General features: G+C 39.6%; 1 protein-coding gene across 2 annotated transcripts in view; it reads right to left on the bottom strand.

The window, feature by feature from the left end:
- The window catches only part of MOCS2 (molybdenum cofactor synthesis 2), a 49,637-nt gene that overhangs the window by 23,170 nt on the left and 12,570 nt on the right, over positions 1-13,897 (bottom strand). The window lies entirely within an intron of this gene.

Below are 13,897 nucleotides of genomic sequence, written 5' to 3'. Positions count from 1 at the left end.
GCAAAAAGTTGGCAAGGTGGGCAAGCCCCCTGCAAGGAAGTAGTGGGAAATGAGGCTGGAGATATCAAGTAGTAGCCCACGGCAGAAGAAATTGACAAGGACTAACACGAATGTATGTTCTGGCAAAGTTGTCAAGGATAAAGAATTTTATTCCCATCCAGACAGAAAAACAGGGGAATGATGACAACGAACTTAGACTTGTCTGAAACATGTGATGCCAGAAGATGGTGGTGTGAAATATCTTAAAAAGGCTGAGAGCAAAAGCATGACCCAAATTATTACATACAGCCAAGCTGGTGTCGACAAAGGGCAAACTGACACTCCTAAACCCACAAAAACTCAAAAATACAATAACCAAGAGCTCTTTTTAAAAATCTCCTTCAGCAAAAATCCAGTCAATCAAGAGGGTAATCAAACTTTAAAACTCAGTGATAAGGAAGCTAATGGTAAAAAACAAAAACAAAAACTGGAGGTGAGATTTTAATCCCTTTAAATATAAAACAAAAACAATTGTGGGATTATGGTTATGGAATAAAATGTAAGTGACATCACAATATTAAAAAAATAATAATAGAAACGGCCCCAAATTGGAACATGTAGTTAACAAGACATTGGTTCAAGCCTCTTAATAGTTCTCACAGTCTTGTTAAGTTTAGAAGGGTATTTTAGGGGTGACTATGTCTTGTGAGTAGATAATCTGATGATTATTAATTCCTTCAGTTTCACTTCAGTTATTTTGTTGTAAATAAACTAAAAGTAAAACTAAAAGTGAAATTAGAGTAAAATTTGAAAAGAAGTGTATATAGTATAATTGCATTACATATATATTATATATATATAACTTTAATGCCCAAAGAAAAGGGATGGAATAACATTCACCAAATAACAACAGTTAAGGTATCTGGGTGGTAGAATTGTGGATAATATAAAAAAATATTTTGCTTCCTCTTGTAAATTTCTTTGATTTTTAAAATATATTGAGGCCACCATTACCCTGACACCAAAACCAGAGAAAGATGTCACAAAAAAAGAAAACTACAGGCCAAAATCACTGATGAACATAGATGCAAAAATCCTCAACAAAATACTAGCAAACAGAATCCAACACACATTAAAAGGATCATATACCATGATCAAGTGGGGTTTATCCCAGGAATGCAAGGATTCTTCAATATATGCAATCAATCAATGTGATACACCATATTAACAAATTGAAGGATAAAAAACATAGTATAATATCAATAGATGCAGAAAAAGCTTTCAACAAAATTCAACACCGATTTATGACAAAAACTCTCCAAAAAGTAGGCATAGAGAGAACCTACCTACCTCGATATAAAAAAGGCCATTATATGACAAACCCAAAGCCAACATGGTTCCCAATGGTGAAAAATTCCACTAAGATCAGGAACAAGACAAGGCTGCCCACTCTCACCACTACTATCAACATAGTTTTGGAAGTTTTAGCCACAGCAATCAGAGAAGAAAAAGAAATTAAAGGAATCCAAATTAGAAAAGAAGAAGTAAAACTGTCACTCTTTGCAGATGACATGATACTATACATAGAGAATCCTAAAGATGCTACCAGAAAACTACTAGAGCTAATCAATGAATTTGGTAAAGTAGCAGGATACAAAATTAATGCACAGAAATCTCTGGCATTCCTATAGAGTAATGATGAAAAATCTGAAAGGGAAATTAAGGAAACACTCCCATTTACCACTGCAACAAAAAGAATAAAATACCTAGGAATAAACCTACCTAAGGAGACAAAAGACCTGTATGCAGAAAACTAAAAAACACTGATGAAAGAAATTAAAGATGATACAAACAGATGGAGAGATGTACCATGTTCCTGGATTGGAAGAATCAACATTGTGAAAATGACTATACTACCTAAAGCAATCTACAGATTCAATGCAATCCCTATCAAACTACCAATGGCATTTTTCACTGAACTAGAACAAAAAAATTCACAATTTGTATGGAAACACAAAAGACTCCGAATAGCCAAAGCAATCTTGAGAAAGAAAAACGGAGCTGGCGGAATCAGGCTCCCTGACGTCAGACTATATACTACAAAGCTACAGTAATCAAGACAGTACAGTTCTGGCACAAAAACAGAAATATAGATCAATGGAACAGGATAGAAAGTCCAGAGATAAACCCACACACATATGGTCACCTTATCTTTGAGAAAGGAGGCAAGAATATACAGTGGAGAAAAGACAGCCTCTTCAATAAGTGGTGCTGGGAAAACTGGACAGCTACATGTAAAAGTATGAGATTAGAACACTCCCTAACACCATACACAAAAATAAACTCAAAATGGATTAGAGACCTAAAAGTAAGGCCAGACACTATAAAACTCTTAGAGGAAAACATAGGCAGAACAGTCTATGACATAAATCACAGCAAGATCCTTTTTGACTCACCTCCTAGACAAATGGAAATAAAAACAAAAATAAACAAATGGGACCTAATGAAACTTAAACGCTTTTGCACAGCAAAGGAAATCATAAACAAGATGAAAAGACAACCCTCAGAATGGGAGAAAATATTTGCAAATGAAGCAACTGACAAAGGATTAATCCCCAAAACATACAAGCAGCTCATGCAGCTCAATATCAAAAAACCAAACAACCCAATCCAAAAATGGGCAGAAGACCTAAATAGACATTTCTCCAAAGAAGATATACAGATTGCCAACAAACACATGAAAGGATGCTCAACATCACTAATCATTAGTGAAATGCAAATCAAAACTACAATGAGGTATCACCTCACACCGGTCAGAATGGCCATCATCAAAAAATCTACAAACAATAAATGCTGGAGAGGGTGTGGAGAAAAGGGAACCATCTTGCACCGTTGGTGGGAATCTAAATTGATACAGCCACTATGGAGAACAGTATGGAGGTTCCTTAAAAAACTACATATAGAACTACCATATGACCCAGCAATCCCACTACTGGGCATATACCCTGAGAAAACCGTAATTCAAAGAGTCATGTACCACAATGTTCATTGCAGCACTATTTATGATAGCTAGGACATGGAAATACCCTAAGTGTCCATCGACAGACGAATGGATAAAGAAGATGTGGCACATATATGCAATGGAATATTACTCAGTCATGGAAAGAAACGCAATTGAGTTTTTTGTAGTGAGGTGGATGGACCTAGAGTCTGTCATACAGAGTAAGGTAAGTCAGAAAGAGAAAACCAAATACCATATGCTAACAAATATATATGGAATGTAAAAGAAAAAACAAAATGGTTCTGACGAACCTAGAGGCAGAACAGAAATAAAGATGCAGACAGGGAGAATGGAGCTCAGGACATGGGGAGGGGGAAGTGTAAGCTGGGACGAAGTGAGAGAGTGGCATGGACATATATACACTACCCAATGTAAAATAGATAGCTAGTGAGAAGCAGCCGCATAGCACAGGGAGATCTGCTCAGTGCTCTGTGACCACCTAGAGGCGTGGGATAGGGAGGGTGGGAGGGAGGCTCAAGAGCGTGGGGATACGGGGATATATGTGTATGTATAGCTGACTCACTTTGTTATACAGCAGAAACTAAAACAACATTTATAGCAATTATACTCCAATAAAGACGTTAAAAAAAGTAGTATGTTTATTCTATAAATATTTATTGAGTGTTTATTGTTATTTAAGCACTGGGGATACACTGTGAACTATAAAAATAAGGTCCTTGCATCACGGAGCTTGCTTTCTTGTTAGGAAGACAGACTATATGTAAGAAAACAAATAAGTTAGTTTATGATGAGTGATATGAAGGAAATGAGAAGGGGAGGAGCAGGGTGCACATTCGTTAGGATCAGGAGGGAATGAACATTGAGCTGAGCTGAGACCTGAAGCAGCAGAGGAGCCAGCCTGTGCAGTGCTGGGGGAAGAGCATTCTGGACAGAGGCAACCTGGCTTCGGGGTAGGAAAAGACTCAGCACATTTGAAGAATAGAAGAGAGGCTAGTGTGTCTGAAATATAAGGGAGAGAGCTTGGTGGGATGATTTTTAAGAGATTAAAGGGAATCTGAACATATAGAACCTGGGAGGTCCTGAAAGCCAGTTTGGATTTTATTCCACTTTCATTAGCAAGACACACACACACACACACACACACACACACACGCTTTTTCAGATATGACTGCATCTGCTTGGAGCCATTTTTGAGGAGCCTGAGCTCAAACAGTTCTGAAAAGGAAGCCAACAAAGCCTCATCCCTGGACACTTCACTTATGCAAGATAATAAATTCCTTATTTTGCTCAAATATTTTCTGTCATCATTTTCAGCTATTAAATGGTATCTAGCCCCAGGTACCTTGTCATATGTTTGGGCCCATTATCAGGAACTTTCCATGAAATGCTACTTAGCTTCCGTGACTTTAAGCAAGTTGAAGCCTGTATGCTATGTTAAAAAGTAGAGGAAATAGATTTTCAAATCTCAGTCCACATTTACCTTTTTATTAAGTGTAGCAGAATTTATGGAAAGTGAAAATATCTCTCTATGAGGAAGTTTGAACTGTGTGGTAGGAGATCTGTAGACATTTGACTCATATCTTTAAGATATTTTTGGTGGTATTTGAATTTCTCATTAAAAATAGATGATGCAGTAGTTATTGTGTAAATTATTAGTTCAACATAAACCCAACTGGAATTGCTCATTTTAACAAATCACCCAATATTTCAAGCTCCTTTCTATATATCTGGCTTGTAAAGACCGATTGTAGCATCTACTAACAGCCTAGCGGAGAGCCTTGCACCTTGTACGTGTACAAAAAAATTGTTGATTAGGCTTTGTGATTGGATAGAATTATTTTACAAAATATCACATTCTACTCGTGTAATTTTTTTTTTTTTTTTTTTTTTTTTTTTTTTTGCGGTACGCAGGCCTCTCACTGTTGTGGCCTCTCCCGTTGCGGAGCACAGGCTCCGGACACGCAGGCCCAGCTGCTCCGAGGCATGTGGGATCCTCCCAGACGGAGGCACGAACCCGCGTCCCCCGCATCGGCGGGCTAACTCTCAACCACTGCGCCACCAGGGAAGCCCTCTACTGGTGTAATTTTACTCACTGGTCACAAACATAAAACCCTGCATAAACTATATGTATTTGTTAGTTTTATTGAAGGAAATGAAAATCAAAAGAAACACTCCCCCTTGTGGTTAATTATTCCAATTGCAAATCCTTCACCTTACAAGTGGAAAGAAATTAGATACAAAAGAGCTTTTTGCAAATATGTTCTTTACCGACCATATTCTGAAACCAATATAGAATCTCCCAGTTTCAGATGGTAGAGGAAAACCAGATCTCAAAGTTTCATTACTGTAAAATCTAAGACATACACAACAAATTGGTTAAAAAACAGAAAAATGCCCCCAATAAGGGTTGATAACCAATGAAAAGCAAAGCTCCCTTAAGGAGTGCGGTATGGGCTCTAGGACAGCTCCTAGAACTCACTTTCTGGAGTCATTAAGAGACGGGGCTGAGGGAAACAAAAACCTGAAAAACATTACCGAAGGGGATTTGGTGAAGCAGAAACCTATAGAATTGGAAGACCCACGCCCTCAGAAATAAAAAAGAGATCTGAGGCAGTTGCAGGTGCAAGGAGAGGCTGAGCCCAGAGACCTTGGTAGACAGGCCAGGAAAAGTCCTCCTCGTCTTAAAGGCGCTCAAGAAGGGAGCCAATTCACTTTTCACACACCTGTCAGCAGTATGAGAGTAGAAATAACTGACGCCTGAATACCCGGCAAGAGCACAAGTGGGGCTGCATTTCCTTAAAAGTAACAAAAGTTCCAGAGGCCCAAATCCAGCTAGAGGTTGAGGATGATCTGAAGCCCGAGTTTACCCCTAGATGTAAAGAGGACACCCCTGGCATTATGAAGTAAACCCGGCTGAAGACCTTTAATAAAGCCCCAGAAGAGAGAACAGAGCCTGTTCTGGCCAATGAAGGTTGCAGGCAGGCCTAGCTGAGAAAAATCTCTTCCAGCCCTAACTGACACCCCACCCCATGCCCTCAGGCTACACATAATTTTTCCTTCTCTGTACCTCAGGGGTCAACAAACTTTTTCTGTAAAGAGCCAGATAGTAAATATTTAGACATCCCAACCATATGATCTCCATTACAGCTGCTCAACTCTGTTGTCGTGCAGCCGGTGATAATATGTAAGTGAATGAGTAGGGCTTGTTTCAATAAAATGATTTGTAAAAACTGGAGATGAGCCACTTTGTCCCTCAGGCCATATTTGCTGATCCTTGCAGTGTCACTTATAAAGTAAGGAAAAAAGAATGGAGTGAAAGAGAATTCAGCCACATTAAACAGCTCTCTACAGGCACTAGATAGAAAGGGCTAAGGTCCTTGAGGGAAGGAAAGCACATGTGGTGAGCCTCACTTTAATTCCAGCTTTCTCTTTGAGGGTGTTTTCCACACCCTGGCACAAGGAAATAGAGCTCAAGAAGAGAACAGGCAAATCAAAAATAAAACACTAACTAGAAGAAACCTGGTGTGACTATATTCACATAGAACAAAATACAGGGCAAGAAGTGTAAGAACTGAAGGATAATATATCATAATAAAAAGGTCAATTCAAGAAGAAGGTACAACAGCCCTAAATTAGTGTATATCATATAACATGGCTTCAAAATACATAAAACAAATATTGACAGAATTAAAGCAAAGGTAGATAAATCCACAATCATAGTTGAGGATATTAACCCACGTCTATGAACACAAGTCTATCAACTAATAGACAAACGAGCAGACAAAAATCAGTAAGCATAGAGATGATTTGGATACAAGTTAATCAATTTGATCTCATTAACATATAGAACACTATATCCAACCTAATTCTAGGTTGATAGTTATTTTTCTTTAGGTACTTTAAAGACATTTCTCTACAGCGTCTTGTTTTTATTTTTGCTTGTTACTTTACCTTTCTTCCTCTTTACCTAATGTTTTTTTGTTTGTTTGTTTGTTTGCCTCTGTCTGCTTTTTAGTTTTCTCTGCTTTAGTGTCCTGAGAACTGTTGTTTCATATGTTTTGTCCTGTTTTTTAGCTGTTTCAATTGGAAGGATAAATCTTGCCCATGTTAATCTTAACCAGAAGAAGAGGGTTTTTCCATACCATTTTGGAATAAAAGCCAGAGAGGTATCAATACATTCCAGTTTGTTTCTTGGGGCATGACAGTCTGGCTGCCTGGAGTTCTGTGCATACAGAGGGTGTGGTGGCTGGGAATTCAGGGGTCGACTTTCTAAGTATATATTTTAATTTAAAACTCTAGTTTTTCTCTCTGTTCTCATTCCCACACACCATTTTCTCCAGCTCCAGGTTTCTGGTGCCCAATCTAAACCTCCTCAGCTGTATCTTTCTCACTTTTCTTTACATTTGCATGCACTCAGCCTGCCATACTGACAAGACCTTGCCTTTATATTTTTAATGCTGGTCAATTCTTTTAGCACTCTATATATTTATTTTTACTCAGGGAATCAAATTATTTAACAGAGTTCTAAAAATAGCAAAGCAATCTAATGCTCAGTTAACATTATCCAAGTCCGGACTTCGTCACGTTTCACTTAGCTTCAGGAGTCCATTTAATCATTTTACATATCTTATGCACTTTTATACACATTTTATGCACATTTGAATTACATGCATTTGAAGTCATCCAACTAAATGACAGTAATAAAGTTTCACTCTGTAAAATATTTGAAATAACAATAATGTAAATGAAAATAAATTAATGAAAATCCATTAATTCAATTATCAAAATGAATGAATTAAAATCAGTCCAAGATTGCTACTCTTAGAATTGGCTCTCTGAGTACATGCGATTTTTGCTTTTGCCACATGATGGCATCACTTTAGCTAATAATTACAAATATCATTCTCCAAAAGAATTTTGTCTTAAATTATGCATCTTCTGAATGCTACTATCTTTGTAAATTATCCTTTTGTATATACAAACTGTGATCGCCCAGTTTGTAGGCCTGACCAATCCAACAGTTTGACTTTGAACTATGGAATAGTCAGGGCTAATCTATCAAGGTTCTCCACAGATCCTTCACTGTGGGGACCTGAAGCTGTTGATTCCTAAAAGTTTTTGCTGTCGAGTTTAGAGATGTCCTTATGAAAAGCCCAGTGAGTTATACAGATTACAGTGCCCTGCTCTTATCGATATATAATTAAGTCAGATAAGAGTGCTTACTGTGTGAATCCAAATGCTGAGAGATTAAAATGTGTCCCAGTCAACAATCAAAGATAAAATATTAGGGAAGATGGAGATAGTCCCCTGATTCATAAGGTAAGCTTATCAGGGATAACCAATGAACACAATTTAATTATATACAGGAAACACTTCAGTGTGCTTTCTCCATGTTTATGGGGCCTTAAACATCAAGGACCCTTTCTGGCTATGGCTCCACCTTTTGTATTGTTTCTGTCCCTTAATGAGAATACCTAGCATTTTTCGAGAGCCTTCTACATACCATGCTCAGTGCTTCACATTTTCTTATGCCATTTAATTCTTACTGCAACCCTGTGAGGTAAGCATAATAATTCTTATATCAATAGATGAAGGAAGCTCAGACATTTCCCTGGGGTCATTCATCTAGTAAATAACAGAACCAGGGTTTGAATCCGGCTCCTTTGTGCTCCCAAACCCACACATTCAAACCTTCACTCAGGATGCTTAACGTTTCCCTTGAATATGTGACCCTACACCTTCTACCATTTCCCTATCTTAACTGGCATCCACCAGTTATTATGCTTGACAGTTTTCTGCTAAAAATAACTTATATATTCCATAATTATTCACAACTGTTTAAAAATAATGGTGAAAGGGCATCATATGTCTATTATGCTCCAGTGCCCTGATTAATGTGCACTTTGAATGGTCCTGTGGAGGTTCCAAGAGTTTACTTGATAGAGTAATTCCAGAGGGACATATAGACCTGCAATGAGTGGGTTCAAATCTGCAGTTAGTTCATTCAGCAGGGCTGGACATCACATTACACAGAGGAGCTTTAGAATCTCAGAGTTAGAAGGGATGACGAAGATCACTGAGTCCAAATAAATGACCTTGAATGCACTCTGCCGTGCGCCTACCAAGCAGTTGGCCACCCACTCCTTGAATACCCTGAATACCAGAGACCTCTGTAGCCCAAGGGTTACTTTCAGTCTTGGACCAGTGTGACTGTTCTTCTTTATGTTCTGACATATAGCAGGGACAGCCAGCTGCTAAGGAGATGGAGGTGGCCATGGCAGCTAAAGTTGGCAGAGGATTTCCCACTTGATCGAAACTGGTTCAGGTGCTGGGTCAAAACCTATCTCTGGAGGAGGGCCATCAAGAGAAGTTTTGGCAGGGCAGATGCTGGACAGAAGTTTAAAGCTTGTGAAAAGTATTTTTATTTTAATGTACCTATCTGGCTCAACCTTTTGAGGTGAAATATAAATGTACATAAACCAGGTCTGATTAAGGTTCTTAGAACAGCTGAATCAGATGACAGATCAAAATCTACTTAAGAAAAAAACAGTCATAATGTAAATCTGCAAAGACCATCATTACGCTACATATTAAAATCTCCTCCTGGACTTCGTGTATAAACAAAACTATATGATTAATCTGGAGTCATCAAAAGTGCCTGGAAAAAACACATTTATGACAGGTATGCCTTAATAATTGTGTTGATTTTCCTTTCTAACTAAACACCTAAAATAATAATAGCTAAAATAATCATTTCCACAAGAGGGCGCCAGTAGCTATCTTAATCTCAACAAACGGGAGTTCAGTTTTGGAATACAAAACGGGCTGTCACATTTTATATTTACGTAGTCACACCATATATTTCAACGTAATTCACATATTTTACTTGGGAAATTACCTCCACTGTTGCTGTCTCTCAAAAAAATAACATTTTACTTTTCAGAAAGGTGCAGTTCCTAGTTGATATTAAAAAAATGTTCTCTCACCTTTAATCCCAGTATTGTTTAATTCTTTAAGATAAATACAAAATGCATTTTACAACTGAATTCATGTTATTAATATTTTTACAATTTCTTTAAAATATGAAATTTGGGCAAGATTGCTTTGCTTTAAATGACAAAACAAAAATGCCTCAATTTCCCCCATTTTATGGACAAATCTAAGAGAAGGTCTGGGCAATGTCTAGGGGTGTTGCTAAATTCAGAGGTGGCTCAAAATTTGGCAGGTTCTCCAAAGCGCCCTATGTTGCTCTTTGGAAATGATTAATGAATCTCTGGTAGTTATTCCTAGCATAAGCTTCCTAGTTCACACACACACACACACACACACACACACACACTCACACCGATGCTTAAGACATTTCATATACTTAGTTTTCCCCCACCCTCCATCTTTCACATTGAGTCCTCCACTTGCTGCATACAAAGAATAACAGGAAAATTGACAGGAAAATCTGCTTACTCCCTGGGACAACAGTGTCAAATTGGTCCCTTCTAGGAAATGCAAGGAGAATCTTCATAATTTAGTGTGTTTTTCCATAGTGTTGGTCTCTGTCCACAAAGGAGGAAGTTCTTAGCAATAAAAATAGTATTTATTGAGCACCTAATTGTGTCAGGCATTATAGAATAATAATCATACAAGGCACAATTTATTTTATCCTCTTAACAACCCAATGACTTAGGTATTATTAACACTCCCATTTTACAGCTGGAAAAACTGAGAAACTGAGTCTCAGAGAATTTAAGTACTTGGTCACGTTCCCTTGCTCTGGTAGAGCCAGGATTTGGATCCAGTTCTATCCTATTCCAAGGTCCTAAACTTTAAACCATTATTCTTCTTACCCCTCTGAAATGTTTGAACAAGGGTAGATCTGGAAAATCTATGACCTCCTTTGATGGATGTCATAGGATGTGGGAGAGATGGAGGAAAGTCATTTCCAAACTTCAGGTGGATCTGAGTGGCATCAGCCACCTTTGGCAAACACTGTTACTGGGTCAGGAATGGGCACGTGACCTAGGTCACATTCCAGGATTTTTGTTTGAGCGCCTGGGAAAGTGAATTCTCCTCTGCTGGCGTCTGATGAGGTGAGCCTTAAGTGAGCCTCCATAAGGACCCCAAGACTCCTCCATCTACCATTTCTCACCCAGAGGAAACACAGTGGAGCTGGGGACCTAAGGACACCACGTGAACCAGGAATCAATATGAGCTGAAGTTAAGTGACACAATACACTTCCTCACTGGCAGAGCCATCTTGGGTTGAGCTTTCTGCCTCTCGTACCTCGATGTGCTTGAGCTGATTCATCCAGCTCAAATACAACAGTGCAGCAGACACTGAGCAGACTTTCCCAAGCTTGGCACCAAGAACAGAAAACACCACATGTGAAATCATGAAGTGCCTGCATTCTGAAGACAGCGGCCAACAATGGACCAGACAGTTCCCGCAGGGCGCACGAAGAGTCCGCAGAACTGACCCACCCACACGCGACTGTCCCCGGCCCTCCAGTCTGGAGGGCAGAGGACTGGGGAGAGGAATGGGTGAGAGCCAATGGATTGCTTGTCCTCAGGGAAACTGTAGGGTTTAAATGAAAGATGATTCTTCCCCTTCCCCAGGGAGAAGGGGAGGGTACTCCTGTCACCAAGACAAGTGAGAGTGAGGCTGCAAGACAACAGCTCAGACTGGGGCCTGCATGACTCACACTCTCAGCAGAATGGATGGATGCCCTGGTGAGATGTCTGCCTGGGCAGTGAACTGGCTGATTTGTCCCTGTGCCTATCTGGGTGGGGGACCGAAAGAGAGACAGCAGAAGGGAGAGAGGGGGCGGTCTCCTCTTCCACTGTTTGGTGGCAGAGATGAGCGAGTTGACTGTGGGTCAAGTGGGTACCACAGAAAGTAGCCAGGTTTTAGGCATCTTGCTCTGCCCACAGTGGTGGCCTCCTGGCAAGGGGAGTCCAGTAACGAGAAGCTGTGGGGTGTTGGCACCAGCAGATGGGAGGTGGGAGAAGTGGAGTGAGAGCTGGATCTCCTGGTCAGGGAACTGTGGAGTGGACAGGTCCTACAGGACCCTCTGAAGGACTCATCCACGGACCACACAAGAAAGATTACAAGGAAGAGATGGGATTTAAATCAAATTTGAGATTGATGCTTTAAAATAAATGAGTTTTAATGACTCGAAGTGACTGGAAATTTATGTGATCGATCCCAGATGGTATTAAGTGACAAGAAATGAAGAATGAATGAGGCATAGTTCAAGGCAGTGACTGGAAGAAATAAACTCTTTATAAATTTCCACTCCACCGAGTTGAGACTGTTCAGAAACTCTAATGGGATATTGGAGAATTCCTCCCTCACCATACAGACATCCGAAAACGGACCAAAAGGCAATAGAAACTTTGGCATTAGGTCAGAAGTGGCCATGGCAAATGCGGCACCAATATCTCCGTCCACGGTTGCACTGCACTGAGGGTCTTCCTATAAATCCTCTTTCAGAAGACTTTGCTAGAACAGATTTGGGGTGGGGAAGGCTAGGCCAAGGGGAAGGTCAAGGTGTATATCCAGTGGCTACCCAGGTTGCATTAAACTGGATAAGGCCAAAATCTATTGAGACTCATTTTGAGAAGCCATAAGAAATCAGCTGCTCTTTCCTATGTGAAAGTTGTCTCTTATTTTCTATATGTGGGGATGTGTTGTTGTTGCTTTTGTATAATTTTAAAAGATTACTCTCATCCTTAAAAATTCTGCATGGGCAATGGGAACCTCTAGAATAATTTTAAAGGCTAGTGGGATCTGGGAGAGTGAGAGCACTGACCAAGGTTTTGCACTCAGATATCTAGAGGAACCACCAAGCAGGGGACGTGGCAGTGAAAGGGGCTGGGAGGGGCACAGTGCACATGCCTCATCCTATGACGCAGCTGCTGCTGAACTGCAATGTGGTGTTGCCATGTGAGCGTGCATACTCAGTTTGGCCAAGTCTAACACTTTTTTAAGAGAAATGAAAATTTCAGGTTATTATATAAATCTCATCATTTTTAAGTATTGGCAATTATTCAAAAAAATTTTAAACAGTGCTGTATGGGCCAAAAGAAACCTATCTATGAGCTGATATGGCTGGTGGGCTGCTAGCAACCTAGGCCATAGGTAACGTGAGAAGGTGGTCAGAACTGAAAAAGGAATGAAGGCTCAGGGCCTATCAATCATTATTGCTCCTAAAATGAGTTCTGGACCAGAGGCATCTCTCAGACTGGAAATAGGAATTTTGTAGGCGGTCTGAGGGGTACAGGAAAGCAGGACAAATTCTGCTAATGCTAAGAATGAGGCACTAGTGCCCCCTAGGACAATGTCATCTGCTGCAAATCAGCTACTGACTAATTTCAAGCACCACTCAGAACAGGTGAGGAGACTGAGATCCAGCTAAAGCTAGAACCTGCTTTGGTAACATATAAATGAATGCGCTGCAGATAAGACCAAGAAGATTTTTTTTTAAATGGACCAAGGGATGTAAGAGAATTTCTCAAAGATAGAGGTATCACAGACACCCTGGATGGTACAAATAAACTTATTCACAAAACAGAAATAGAGTCGCAGATGTAGAAAACAAACTTATGGTTACCAGGGGGGAAAGGGGAGAGGGATAAATTGGGAGACTGGGATTGACATACACACACTAGTATATATAAAATAGATAACTAATAAGGACCTACTGTAAAGCACAGGAAACTCTACTCAATACTCTGTAATGGCCTATTTGGGGAAAGAATCTAAAAAAGAGTGGATATATGTATATGAATAACTGACTCATTTTTCAGTACAGCAGAAACTAACACAACATTGTAAATCAACTATACTCCAATAAAAATTTTTAAAAAAGACAAAAAACACATTACCCAGAAAAAGAGGGG

Source organism: Leucopleurus acutus (assembly GCF_964270905.1).
Source record: "Leucopleurus acutus genome assembly, chromosome: 3".
NCBI lineage: Eukaryota > Metazoa > Chordata > Mammalia > Artiodactyla > Delphinidae > Leucopleurus > Leucopleurus acutus.
Note: the sequence above shows the minus strand (reverse complement) of the source record. Positions and strands in the feature narration are given on the sequence as shown.